Genomic DNA, 14,227 nt, shown 5'->3' on the forward strand with positions numbered 1-14,227 from the left:
GGTTGAGCTCCTTATTTGGAATTGCTTGCCAGGTAGGGATAAATCCTACTCAACTCTTATTCGATAGTGTTTGGTATAATGGATGGTTTATGTTAACGTGGAATTGATCATATGCCTATTGTGTTTGTTGATATTATCGTAATTGTTGGAAGGGAGAATTATATTGCATTATGTTGGTTGATATTATCGTATTTGTTGGAAGGGAGAATTATATTGCATTGTGTTGGTTGATATTAATAATTGTGATGAGGTGATTTAAATTGTTATCGTTTATTATGAATATGGAAATTGTGAAAAGCTGTGCGACAGTCAGAAGTACGTTGTTGAGGGAGTTTGTACTCTGGGGTGATGGTAATATGTACGTTGTGAGGGAGAGGTACTATTACATAAATGGCGGTATGTTGTTAAAGGAGGGTTACCAAAGTAATGTGAGCACGTTGTTAAGGGAGGTGTGCTAAGTCATGGAAAGAAGCACGTTGTTCAGGGAGTTGTGCTATGTGAATGGAAATTAGATTGCCCATCGTATATTCTTGTTGTTAGTGTTCATTCCTACTCAACCTCGTGGTTGACCGTGTATTCGTGAACACCTGTGATGAACCATAATGGGGAGCATATTTGACAGGTGCTAAAGATTAGCTGACTTGGGATCTTATGGGGATGCGTGAGGATTTGGCCAGTCTACCTAGAGGTCTAGACCACATAGATGATTTATTCACTTTATTTATTTCCGTTGCGAGTTGTATCTTATTTTATATTAAGTTTTAGTTGGTTAAGTTGTAATAAACATGTAATCGCTAAGTTTTAATTTAAAGTACTTTGGTGAGTTGGACTTTGTTATTCACTGCCTCGAGAAACCGAGATGGTAACACTCTTATTTACTTGGGATGCCTAGCTAAAGGCTGTTGAATAAATGAGGATGCTACAATGTGGTATCCGAGAAAAGTGATCCTCAGGCCTAACCAATGAATAATAATGAACATAGGATGTGTCTAATAAAATGAACCCCGGGTAGAAACTGTTAGGTGCCCCTCTTAGTGCGGTTAAGAAGCACGCCTTAATTCGTACCTTGGCCCTTCCAGTTTTGAACTGGTTACCTTGAGAGATATTACAGTGTGAGGGAATTTAAAATGAATATTCTTTATTGCCTTGGAAGTTTTGTTTACCTTATTTGAATATTATTTTCATTGATGATTGCGGTTACGGGGATGTAACCTTGCTTTTAAGGTGATCGGAGTGTGATATGATTTTAAGCATTGGTATAAGCATGTGGATATGAGAAAATTATGTTGGAATGTATTTGGGAGGCGTAATTATGATTAACATGTGGAGTACTACGGAAAATGCGTGAAATTGTGAAGAATGTGATTTGGTTTTTTTTTTTTTTTTTTTTTTTGGTGAAATGTGAGTGTATATATATATTTCAAAAAGACATATCCAATTACAAAAGGACCAAAAAGCTTTCTACAAATAGAAACAAAGCATTTCTATTAACAGAAACCAATCCAAGTCCTTGCATTCAACTCATTTTGTCCTCCTCTACGATCAGTAAATTTGCAAATTTGTTGTTGGACCACCATCTTCATCCGTTCTGCCACTAGCACAGGGCGACAATACTTGAACTAAGTTCGAGCAAGATTGCGTCGATGCTAAACTGTGTACCTGTAGCAAGACAGCACCAAGGCTAGAGCCTTCCATTTCATGCTGCTATCAGAAACATTCAGCAGCTCACTATCTGTGGGGAAAGGACGTTCAATCCAATACTCAACATATTTATGAACTTGACAACCGAATTTACATTCAAAGAAACAGATGCTCGTAGTTTCAGCCTGTTCGCACATAGGACACACAGTCATCCTGACAAAGATCCATACGAAAAGAGTTTGGCTTTAGTATTCAGTCCACCCTGCATTATTAGCCAGGAATTGAAGGAATGTTTGGGCACATTCCATTCATTCCAAACTATTTTTGTCCAATGCTGAGTAGGAGCTGATCCCATAAGCCATTCATATCCATGGCTAATTGTATAACCTTTTTGATGAGGAGCCCAACAATTATCAATGAATCCATGCTTAAGCTGCTCCTTCACCTTACAAATAGTCTTCCAAGTCCAAGTAGAGTCATTTGCAGGTGTATAATCATTCCAGTTCGTTCCTTTGAGATAAACACTATCTATCCACTTAATCCAAAGCCTGTCAGCCTTCACATATATCCAGTTCACCAATTTACCAACTGAAGCAATGTTCCAAGTGCTGGCATTTTTAATCCCTAGTCCCCCTGCAGCTTTTGACATGGTAACTCTGTCCCAGAATGTGATTTGGTTGATTTCTCGATATTTTATCCTTGATTGCTTTGGCTGCCATTTACTGTCTGTCTAATATTCTTGCACGAACTTTTTATATGTGATAGCCTTGTGAGTTAGCTTATTCTCAAATAATATACGGTTTAGGAGAAATAAATATTTTAGTGGACAGTGGTCAGTGGTCAGAATATTCCTGTAGAGTTATGTTTTCGTCACATATTTTTGTAAAAATTGCCATTTCAAAGTTACTTATTGTTTAGGTATGATTCCAACTCCACTGTTTAAAAGATTCGTATATATTTCTAAATTGATAAGCCACGTTGCAAGATAATATTTTGACAATTTATAGTGATTTTTACAAATTGACCTAAGTTCTGACAAGTTGCTGTAAAATTTCTCTTTTGACCAAATAATTTGTAAAATGCATTAGAAATTGACCTTTTGAGTTATTGCCTTGATTCTTTCTCTCATTAATTGTTAACTCTCTGTATTTTCTAAAAAGTATAAGTCCTCAAGAAGTAATGATGTTATTATTTATTAACGATTTTTGGAAGTTGCAAGATGTTTTCGTTATCCTTGAAAATGTAAGTTGTGCTAAAAGTTCTAAAGAATTGTTTCTTATTTCTTTCACCTTGGCATTTTGATGGTGTAACTTATGTGAAGTAATTATAACCTACTCTGGTTGAGATTGTTATTTGACCACACACATCCATATGTAATTTTGGTCAATAACTCACTTGCTCGATCTCCTTTTCAATAATAGGCAACGAGTTTATCAATTTTTACATATATGATAATCGCATTTATCGTTTGAGTTTTTTTTTTTTTTAAAACTCATATATTCAGTACTTACTCGATTTCATTTTAATACTTTGTTAAATCTAAAAAGGTTGTGGAGACAACGTTGAACCTTTCAAGTGAACTGGATTAACATTGTATTGTGTCCCTACTTTCTTAATGAGACAACGTCTTAGAGTGACTAGATTGTAAGTCGATCGATGGTGAGTTCAACCACCATGGAGTCATGGAGATGACTGGTCGATTAAATAGGCAGACTGTGGAGACATTCTGTCGGGCATAGACCATCTATAGAGTCTTTTTAATTTTTTTTAGAAGCCTGGTCGTGGAAAGGACTTCTATAATATTCCTTCTGAGTCGATTCTTTTGACTAGCGAATTTTTTTATGAGTCAATACAGTTTTCGATTGACTCTTGTTTTTGTCCTAGGACCCGCCGTAAAAGGAGGCCGATGGGCATCTTCTGGGTCACGGTGTGATCTGTGAATGGTCGAAGTAAATAGGTCAATAGGAATTGTCCACCCTCATCAGTGTTTTTACATCTCAGGGCCACTCGAGGAGTAGTGACTGGAAATCATGGCCACACTCGGAAATGATCTATGGTAGATTTTTCAGTCAGACAGTTACTCTCCCGATCAAGGAAACCACTCAAGATATGATCATGTTCAAGTACGACCTGAAAGACACCTTACATTGAGTGAGAAATATATCGGACAAGAGAATCGGTAGCGCACACTTAAGACAGAAAGTTAATATAATTTTTTGTCACTAATTAGATAAGTCTAATTATGGGTCTAGGACTTTCAAGTGGTATCACTAGTTACATGCATGCTAATAAAAATAAATAAAAGCTTAAGAGATGAGAATACAACCTATTCTTTATCTACCATGGCATGATCATCTTCATTTACACCAACTCTTGATGTCCCAAGCTCCATGCATGAGGTTGTCCTCCAACAACCTAAAATCCAAACTAGGATTCCTCCTCTTGCTAGCACCCAAGACTTCACCCCAACACCACTAATAATATTAACTAGATATTATTAGTGATAAACCCTTTATGATATGTATGTATTATTACTACTAATAATACTTTATGTACATTATATTTTTGTGAATTTATTTGACGAGTATTTGAACAACTTTTAATCAAATATTAAGATGAAAAAGATGAGAAAGATGGACTCATTTTTTTTCTATAAAATGGGTTCCAAGGAGAGTTTTGAGTGATTTTTTTGTCACTTAGAAAATCACTAGCAAATGGTGTGTATAACTGGGTATATATAGGCATCAGATGTAAACAATTAATTAAAGTAGACAAGCACATGGTTATGCACCTTTTTAGTTAACATTTTGACAAATATTGGAGTGTTAAACACTCTACATAAAACCGGTCCATGTGACTCTATTTTGGTCTATTTCAACTTTTGACATTTGTCCCACAAATGTTTATAAGACTTATATTTAATTATATTATATAATTAAATATTAATTTGGTCATTTAACACTTAAATAATACAAATTAGTGAATAATATACACTTAACTTTTAAGTGACATAATACCATTTTATCAATATAAAATGTGTCTTATAAAACCCAATTCAGCTAAATTTACAACTCCTTGTAATTATAATTAGCAAATTACCTTCGCCTCAAAATATACACACATATCAAATTAATTTAGTGAATTAACTATTTAGTTCCTAAATTCCCTGTCCCATTTGTTAATCAATTATCATATGATTGAATAATAAATTCCTTTGGCCCGAGTTCTTAACTCATCATCAAATATTAAATTCACTTGACTAATAAAAGTCAATATACACAAGGGACTAATTAAATTGTATCTTACACAAATAATTACTTTTCCATTGGGGCTTCTTCCTATAGGTGTTACCGTAAGGTATCAGCTGAACACCGCCGCCGTACGATAGTAACGTCAAACTCTAGTTAGCCAACCATTACCGATATACGTTGATCAGCTGGCGAGCATTTATAACAAATATCCCGGCTTTATTCTGTTGAGGTCTCTTCCCATATGTGTGTGAGGGGCATTATCCCACATCGGTAGAATAATAGTGAAGAGGCTAGCTAATAAGTTAGTGGGTTATTCCTCCTATCACCAATTGGTTTTAGGATGGAACCTCATGATGCGATCCAAGCTCGTAACTCGGAGTTGGTTGACGAGCTGGTTGTGAACACTGGTGGTGATGGTTCGATGAGCTTGGTCCGTAGTTCTCATCCTATGGGCTTAAATTATTCTTCCTATGTGAATTTGCTAAGTATGAAGCAAGGGGGCTGATTGTGGCATGCATTTCCAAGGAGGACGGTCCAAGCTTGACAATTTTATTAACATTTTAGATTATGGTTGTTAAAATAAAATCTTAAGTTTATCTAGTATTTATTTGTTGCATTTAACTTAAAGCTTTAAATGTTGTAATCAAGTGAAGAGTGATTTCTCAACTCTTCACATTTTTGGACTGTTGGACGGCCTCAAGCAGGCTATATAATGCCTTGTTTGGTTATGAATAAAATCATCACAGAAATTACAAACAAACACTTATGTTAAAACTCGTTTCTTGTTTAGAAACAAAACTGATTTGATTGAAACGCGATTTCGATTATATTCCCGAGTTGTTGATCAATAGGTCTTGATCTCACTCACTTTGATCAAGTAATAGGTCTTGCTTGTTCGAATACTATCCCCATATACACGAAAATCAGAACTAGTCGTACCTAGTACGTTTAGTTCGCAAAAATAGTCCTAAATCCTAAAAGCTTCCGTTGTTTAAATCGTATCATTTGAGGATTACGCGTACCTATTACGAATAGTCCATATTTCTGTCCATTCCTTTAAGTTTCCACTGCCCAAATTGTATCATTTGTGGTATCATAGCATCGGCACTTGATCCTTGATCGATTATGTCGATAGACTTTAATAGTCCAGAATTCATTCATCAATTATATGAGGCTTTGAAACATGCTCGCGAAACTGATGAGCGTCGGCAACCTAGGAGAGGAGAGCAAATTATTGTTGCATTCAAGGCGAGTGACCTTCCTGAATTCAATGGAGGGGCTGATCCCGAGGCCTATTTGGAATGGGAACGAAAAATCGATCGCTTATTCGATTTTAAAGACTTGGATGATGACAAAAGGTGTAGGTTTGCAATTCCGAAATTGAGCAACAGAGCATCGTTGTGGTATGAGGCGTTGAAGGCTAAGAGGGTCCGAGAAGGCAAGAAGAAAATTGATTCTCGGGAGTCCCTAAAATGCAAACTACGGAAAAGGTATGTACCATCGACGCATAGGCTCACTACTTATTGTAAAACCGTTGATTTGAGACAAGGCAAGATGAGTGTTAGTGAGTATTTTTATGAATTTCAGAATCTTGCTATTATGGGTGAATTGGAGGAAATGAAAGAACAAAAAATTTCTCGATTTTTGCGTGGATTAAATTAGAATATTGCTAGTACGGTGGAGTTATACCAATTATCCAATTTTGATACTTTGTGTAGTCTTTGTTTAAAAGTTGAATCCCAAGGGAAATCTAAGTATGGGAGTGGGCAAGTTCAGAATCGAGTTAGCCTAAATCATGGTCTAAACCCAAGTCTAAATTTGTTGGTACTCCTAATAACCAGGCCGTGTCTAATACCTCGATTAGCAGCCCTAAAAACACCGTTGGTCACTCCTCTAAAACCTCGGGAAAAGAGACTAGTTTGGCTAAGGTTCGATGCTTTTCGTGTCAAGGATTCTGTCATTATCAAAATGTGTGTCCTTAGAGTGTCGGGATGAGTTGTTGGCCGAGGAGGAACAAATGAATGAATTTCTAATTTCTAATGATGATGAGGAAGGGGAAGAAGTAGAGGGTTATGAGGCACCTCATGTCGATAATAGCTTGGTTTTACAAACTTTGAAAGTTGATTCTAAACCAATTGAGTCAGGACAATAGAACCAATTGTTTGATACTAATTGTAAGGTGAATGATAGATGGGTGAGTCTAATTATCGATGGAGGAAGTTACACTAACGTTGCCTCTACTGAAATGGTGTCTAAATTGGGTCTTAAAACCACTAAACATCCCCATCCTTATGCTTTGCATTGGTTCGATAATGGTAGTAGTGTTAAAGTCACAAAACAGGCCCGTGTGAACTTGACTATGGGTTCGTATGTTGATGAGATTTTGTGTGATGTTATACCCATGGATGCTTGTCATATCTTATTGGGTCGGCCTTGGCAATTTGATCGGGATGTATTGCATCGGGGAAGGTGAAATGAGTATGAATTGAGGGATAAGGGAAAACGAATTGTGCTCAAGAATCTATCACCTCAAAAGAACTGTGTTGCTTATAAAACACGGTTCCCAAGGCTGGTATGTCGTTTTTTATTGGAGAACGGGATGTGGAGCGTGCTATTAATAATGGTGAGTAAGTTTTCTTAATTGTTGCTAAAGATAATTTGAGTTCTAAAGTTGTTTTGTAGGAGCATTGCCGAGTTGATGAACTCCTTGTTGAGTTTAGTGATGTATTTCCCGATGATTTGCCGATTGGTTTGCCTCTTATTCGGGGCATTGAACATCAAATTGACCTTATTCCGGGCTCATCTCTCCCGAATAAGGCTGCCTATCGTTGTAATCCCGAAGAAACAAAGGAACTCCAAAAGCAAATTGATGAATTGATAGATAGGGGCTATGTTCGTGAAAGTATAAGTTCTTGTGATGTACTGGTGCTACTTGTGCTAAAGAAAGATGGGTCGTGGAGGATGTGTGTTGATAGTCGTGCCGTGAACAATATAACAATCAAATACCGCTTCCCAATTCCAAGACTCGATGATATACTTGATGAGCTTCATTGTTCGGTTATTTTCTCAAAAATCGACCTTAGAAGTGGTTACCATCAGATTCGGATGCGTGAAGGTGATGAATGGAAGACGGCTTTCAAACGAAGCATGGTTTGTATGAATGGACCGTCATGCCATTCGGTCTTACTAATGCACTTAGTACCTTCTTGAGATTGATGAATGAGGTACTTAAATCTTTCTTGGGTATATTTTTTGTGGTTTATCTTGAATCAATATTGGTGTATAGCAGGAGTGTTGATGATCATTTTGAACATTTGAGGCAAGTGTTCGAAACATTGCGGAGTCAGAAACTTTATGGGAAGCGTGAGAAGTGCTCTTTTCTTGTGGAGAGCATGGATTTCTTGGGATACATGGCGTCCAAGGATGGTGTCTCGGTTGATGAATCAAATATTGAAGCAATTTGATCATGGCCGGAACCTAAAACCATTAGTGAGGTACGATCTTTTCAAGGGCTTGCTTTATTTTATCATCGATTTATTCGAGATTTCAGTACCATTACTATCCCTATTGCGGAGTGTTTGAAGAAGGGAGGTTTTAATTGGGGTGGGGCTACTAAGCAAGCTTTTAAACGATTAAAGATCGGTTGTGTACCGCTCCTATCTTGGCTTTACCCGACTTTACTCAAGCTTTCGAGGTCGAGTGTGATGCTAGTGGCGTGGGAATAGGGGCTGTTTTGATTCAAGGGAAACAACCTATTGCCTACTTCTCGGAGAAATTGGGTGGCGCTCGATTGAATTATTGCACTTATGATAAGGAATTTTATGCTATTGTTCAGGCTCTTGATCATTGGAGTCACTATCTTCGTCCTAACCATTTTATATTGCATTCCGATCATGAATCTTTGAAGTATATTAATGGGCAACAGAAGTTGAGTCCAAGACACGTAAAATGGGTTGAATTTTTACAATCATTTCACTATTTATCCAAATATAAAGATGGGAAGAGTAATGTTGTAGCCGATGTCTTATCTCGTCATTATACCTTGCTGTCCACACTTGATGTTCATCTCTTGGGCTTTGAAACTTTGAAGGATTACTATGGTGAAGATGGAGATTTTGGTGCAATATATCTTGAGTGCAAATCAGGAGCTAAGGGAGAGTATTTGATTCATGACGGTTTTCTTTTTAAAGGAAATCGACTTTGTGTTCCTAAGCATCCTATTCGGGAACTACTTGTAAGGGAGGCTCACGGTGGAGGGCTAGCTGGTCATTTCGGGGTGGCTAAGACCGTGGAGATCTTGAAAGAGCATTTCTTATGGCCACGATTGCAAAAGGATGTTCACAACATCGTGGTTAAGCGTGTTACTTGTCAAGTTTCGAAAAGCAAGTTCAAACCGGGTGAATATACTCCTTTACCAATTCCGGTCAGACCTTGGGACGATGTCTCAATGGACTTCATTGTTGCTTTGCCACGCACTCACCATGGTAAGGATGCTATCATGGTGGTGGTTGATCATTTCTCAAAGATGGCTCACTTTGTTGCTTGCCATAAAACCGATGATGCTCCTAATGTGGCTGATTTGTACTATCGGAAAATTGTGGAGATTACATGGCATTCCAAGAACTATTGTGTCCGATCGGGATTCTAAGTTCTTGAGTTACTTTTGGGATACATTATGGAGGAAAGTGGGTACTGTGTTGCTGTTTAGTACTTCTCATCATCCTCAAACGGATGGACAAATCGAAGTCACAAATCGCACCTTGGGTACTTTGTTGCGTGGTCTTGTGAGCAAGACACAAAAGGATTGGGATCTCAAACTTTCTCATGCCGAGTTTTCTTATAATCGGTCACCTACTTATGCTACTAATCATTCGCCTTTTGAAATTGTGTATGGTATTAATCCCTATCTTCCTTTGGATATAATTCCGTTACCTAAAGATGAATTGGTGCATAAAGATGCCGAATCAAAATTGAAAGCGATGTTGAAGCTCCATGAGAAAGTCCGGGCCAGAATTGAAACCATGAATGTTGCATATCAACACAAGTCCAAAAAAAAGAAAGTCGAGGGTGTTCGATATTGAAGACTTGGTTTGGGTGCACTTGAGGAAGGAACGATTACCGAGCAAGCGCAAGAAAAAGCTCATGCCTAGGACCGAGGGTCCTTACAAATTCGTGGATAGGGTCAACAACAATGCTTACAAGGTTGAACTTCCCGGTGATTATGGTGTTCACGCCACTTTTAATGTTGGTGATCTCTCTCCTTAATTGGATGACGATGGCCTAGCTGAATTGAGGTCAATTCCTTTTCAAGAGGGAGGGGATGATGTGATCCATGCAAGTAACTCGGAGTTGGTTGACGAGCTGGTTGTGAACACTAGTGGTGATGGTTCGATGAGCTTGGTCCGTAGTTCTCATCCTATGGGCTTAAATTATTCTTCCTATGTGAAATCGCTAAGTATGGAGCAAGGGGCTGATTGTGGCACGTATTTCCAAGGAGGACGGTCCAAGCTTGACAATTTTATTAACATTTCAGATTATGGTTGTTAAAATAAAATCTTAAGTTTATCTAGTATTTATTTGTTGCATTTAACTTAAAGCTTTAAATGTTGTAATCAAGTGAAAAGTAATTGCTCAACTCTTCACATTTTTGGACTATTGGACGGCTCCAAACAGGCTATATAATGCCTTGTTTGGTTATGAATAAAATCATCACAGAAATTACAAACAAACACTTGTGTTAAAACTCGTTTCTTCCTTAGAAACAAAACGGATTTGATTGAAACGCGATTTCGATTAAATTCCCGAGTTTTTTATCAAAAGGTCTTGATCTCACTCACCTTGATCAAGTAATAGGTCTTGCTTGTTCAAATACTATCACCATATACACGAAAATCAGAACTAGTCATACCTAGTACGTTTAGTTCACAAAAATAATCTGAAATCCTTAAAGCTTCCGTTGTTTAAATCGTATCATTTGAGGATTGCGCGTACCTAGTACGAACAGTCCATATTTATGTCCATTCGTTTAAGTTTCCGTTGCCCAAATCGTATTACCTCACTTGCTTATGGGCCGGTCTCATGCACCTAATTCTATAAGCCCACTGCACAGGACTCAACAAGTGGTGTCAGAGCCGATGGTTCGGCTTTGGACCAAAAGGTGCGAAGTGGTGACGGTGCTCGAGATGACGCGGAGTAGCGTCGTGGTTGCGGGGTAGCACTACCGCTAGACTCTCTCCCTTGGTTGACCAAAGATGCGAAGTAGCATCGTGCGGAGTAGCCTGGTCGGCTCGACGCGGGGTTGTGTCGGGTGCGGAGTAGCGCCAAGTGAGGGGGAGTTTTGGCACACACACATGTAAAATGGGAGATTGTTGAGTTCTATTCCCATATGTGTGTTAGGGGCATTATCCTACATCGGTAGAATAATAGTGAAGAGGCTAGCTTATAAGTTAGTGGACTACTCCTCCTATCACCAATTGGTTTTAGGATGGAACCTCACTTGCTTATAGGCCGGTCTCATGAACCTAATTTTATAAGCCCACTGCAGAGGACTCAACATATTCCTTTAATGATATTTATTAAGTAAACGCACTATTGTGGAGGACACTCATCCAACAATCTCCCACTTGTCCGACACAAGTGTGCACTACTGATTCTCTTGTCCGGTATATCTCCCAGTAAATGCAAGATGTCTTTCAGGTCGTACTTGCACATGATCATATCTTGAGTGGTTTCCTCGATCGGGAGAGTAATTGTATGACCGGAAAATCTACCATAGATCATCTCCAAGAGTGGCCACGCATTTCCAGTCACTACTTCTCGAGTGGCCCTGATATGTAAAAACCCTAATGAGGGTGGACAATGTAATACTACGTATTTATGAGTCTCTGGGTACTCTATCGAGTAGGCCTTACTCTGTCGAGTAAGGGCGAGTTGCAGATTAAAATAGTTTCTGACCTGTTGGGTACTCGATCGAGTAACGTGGATACTCGATCGAGTAAGGGGACACTCGATCGAGTACTTTAGCTACTCGATCGAGTAGCCTGTTTACGGGGGGATGATTTCTCGGGTTTTGTTAATAATGCGATTAGAGTATATATTACCTCCGTCATTGTTCCTTAAACACTTTTTAAAACCTAATCACTGTGGGAAGAGAAATCAAACTACGTCATTCGCTTTAATCGCATTGTTTGCAAATCCCTGAGCTTGGAAGGTCGGATTTTACCTTTCTTGGTACCTTTGTGATCCTTGCGTCGAGGGTAAGACCTACGTACCATTTTTATAATGTTTCCTTAAAGTTAGTTAAACCCTAATTTGGGGATTTGGGGGTTTTGTTGTTTGTATGATTGGTAGTGATTATATGTTTGTATGTTATGAGGAGGATTCGTAGAGGAAGCGTTTTGATATCAGCTGTAAGATCGTCTGGTTGTGTTGTGCTTTCCAGGTAGGGTTTCCCTACTCAGTATTAGTCCCATAATGTATTGTTGGTGTTGTGTGATTGCTGATTATTATCGTATTGGTTTTATGACGGTTGTTGATTGATTGCTGTTGATGGTTGTGATTGTTTGTTTGTGGTTCTCGAGATGCGTTCTCGGCTGAGTGGAGTCACTTGCGGGAGTGGCTTCACGCCCTAGTTTCGCCCTCCGTGGAACCCGCCACGGGAGGGGATGTGCACATTAATGGGACAGGGTTATCACTCGGTATGATGAGCGGGGATTTGGTGGGTACGGCTGCGGTCCCCCACTGGCAGGGCTGGTCCAGTGGACAGTCGGTGACGGAGATTGATTGGTGTGGGTGATTGTGTGTGACTGTTTGAGCTTTGTTGTTTACTGTACTCTTGATTATAGAAATTGTGTGATTAGTATTGACCCCGTTTAATGTTTTAAAAACTGTGGTGATCCATTCGGGGATGGTGAGCAGTTATTGAGCAGATATGAGTCGAGTTACTGGGATAGCTGGGATGTGCCACTGTCTGATGATAGAAGTCTTCCGCTGTAGCTTAGTAGTTTAATAAACATTTCAGTTAATTCAGTAGACAGTTGGTTTTGAGAACATGTATTCGTATTTTGGTTTTGGTTTTGAGATTGTAACCTTTTGCTAAAGTACTTCTATTTAAATGTTGTTTCATTATTGTTTATTTGATTATCATTGCCTCGGGTAACCGAGATGGTAGCATCCTTATACCTGGGTGGTCCTGGTAAGGCACTTGGAGTATAGGGGTGTTACAAAATGGCATCAGAGCAACGATCCTGAAACCTGTAATCAATGAATCTAATGAACATAGGGAGTCAATTAAAATGAACCCGGGGTAAAGGTTGTAGGAGCTAATGCAAAGGCTTGGGAGACATCCTAAAGTCGCGAAATCGCCCTACAATTTTGAACCGGTCACATGGGGGTGTATGTCAAGGTCGTATGTGTTGTTTGTTAGCTTTTGTGTGGATGTGATGAAGTATGTTGTAATTGTTGGATGTTTGGAGTAGGAGGTTGGGTTTGTGAATGAAAGGTTGATGAAGTATATAGAACTGTTGTTTGAACATGAAGCATGTTGGTTGTTTACTATGTGGCGTTTGATAACATGATATAATCGTTTTGTTGATCGTATGAAAAGCTTGGTAGAATCGCATTCTTAACTATAGTATAATGTTGAGTTTATAAAGTTGTGTAGTATGTTAGGATATGATATAGCATGCGGGTAGCATATTCGAGTTAGCATGACTCGATCGAGTGGGTTTGACTCGATTGAGTGGGTTTTGACGTTTTGCAACGAGTGGGTATTTGACGTTTTTGGGCACTCGATCAAGTGTTTTTGGGCACTCGATCGAGTAGGGGGTCACTCGATCGAGTAGGGGGTCACTCGATCGAGTAGCATGGATACTCGATCGAGTAGCCTGGCTACTCTGTCGAGTATGTTAGAGATCAGAAGGTATGTTTGTGGTCTAATGTCGAGGCACTCGATCGAGTATGGGGGACACACGATCGAGTAGCCTCTTACTCGATCGATTAGGTTTAGACACTCGATCGAGTGTGTTCTGGCAGTCCGCTTTCGTGTTTTGAGGTTTTAGTACGTATGTTTATGTCTACCCTTTCTTATATAGTTTCAAGATGCCGCCCAAGAGAAACGCTTATTATGCGAGAGTTGAGACCATGAACATAGATGATGTCGTTATGATGTTGGAGCATCAAGATGCTCTTACAGAGGCCTTAAAGAAAGTGGGAAAGGACAAGGAGGTTGATCACTCTAAGATCAGTCTCTACATAGCGAGGTTCAACCCAAAAGAGTACAAAGGGACCGGGGAACCAAACCTTCTTGACAACCGGCATCGTGAGATGGAGAATAT

Source organism: Silene latifolia, chromosome 5 (assembly GCF_048544455.1).
Source record: "Silene latifolia isolate original U9 population chromosome 5, ASM4854445v1, whole genome shotgun sequence".
Lineage (NCBI taxonomy): Eukaryota > Viridiplantae > Streptophyta > Magnoliopsida > Caryophyllales > Caryophyllaceae > Silene > Silene latifolia.